Source organism: Cariama cristata, unplaced genomic scaffold (genome assembly GCF_000690535.1).
Source record: "Cariama cristata isolate BGI_N322 unplaced genomic scaffold, ASM69053v1 scaffold20200, whole genome shotgun sequence".
NCBI lineage: Eukaryota > Metazoa > Chordata > Aves > Cariamiformes > Cariamidae > Cariama > Cariama cristata.
Window position 1 is genome coordinate 7931 of NW_009596612.1, and position 961 is coordinate 8891.

Sequence of the window (961 nt, forward strand, 5' to 3'; positions counted from 1 at the left end):
TAAGAATTACTTTACCATAGTGGAGATAGCCATCTTTTAACTAGTTTCACGATCTGAGGCTGGAATTAAAGCTCTAGATTGTCTCTCGGCTGTGGATTTTTTTATGACTGACTTGGCACCAGTTTGGTTTGTTAGTTTAAGCAATTGATGCCCTTCTTCATCTTCCTCCTACAGATTGCAATATCCTATTAAAGCAAACACTAGGTGTTCATAATCAATTTGTTGTAGATGATTGTTAGGTTTTCTGCTGGCAATACCACGCGTATTTGATTGCCTACCATTTTTTCATTATTTGGTCCTCTTTTTCTGTTGGGCAATCAGAATATATTGTTTGGAAAGCTTGTAAATATTTTCTATGTTGAATACCTAACTTAGGTTAATTTATTTTTCTGGTGAGAGTTCCTGCTAAAATAGTAGCAAGAACAAGAAGAAAGTTTTACTTTATCGCTACAAACAGAAGTCTACGTGCTTCCAAAGTGTAATGTCCTGGGAGTACGCATTCCTCCTGCCATCAGAGTCTGAGGGAAGCAGCACGTATGTCCAGCGAACATTGCACAGCCACTACAGCCTCAGAATTCACAGCCTCTGAATGTGCAAGTATTTGTGTTTCACAGAAAGCTGCTCCCTGCATATGCTGCTATCACCCAAAAAAGCATTTTCTTAGGTGTTCCCTAATTCTTTTTTTTAAAACCACAGCACTTTTTGCAAAGAAGTCAAGCACTAGCATTTAAGTACATTGGAATTAAGATTGCTTGTGCAGTCTTGGTGAGAATTCTGTAGCGGCATCTAACACTCTGAACGTGTATTCAACAAGGCTCAGTGCCGGGTCCTGCCCTTGGGTCACAACAACCCCATGCAATGCTACAGGTGTGGGGAAGAGTGGCTGGAAAGCTGCCTGGTGGGGAAAGACCTGGGGGTGGTGGTCGACAGCCGGCTGAACATGAGCCAGCAGTGTGCCCAG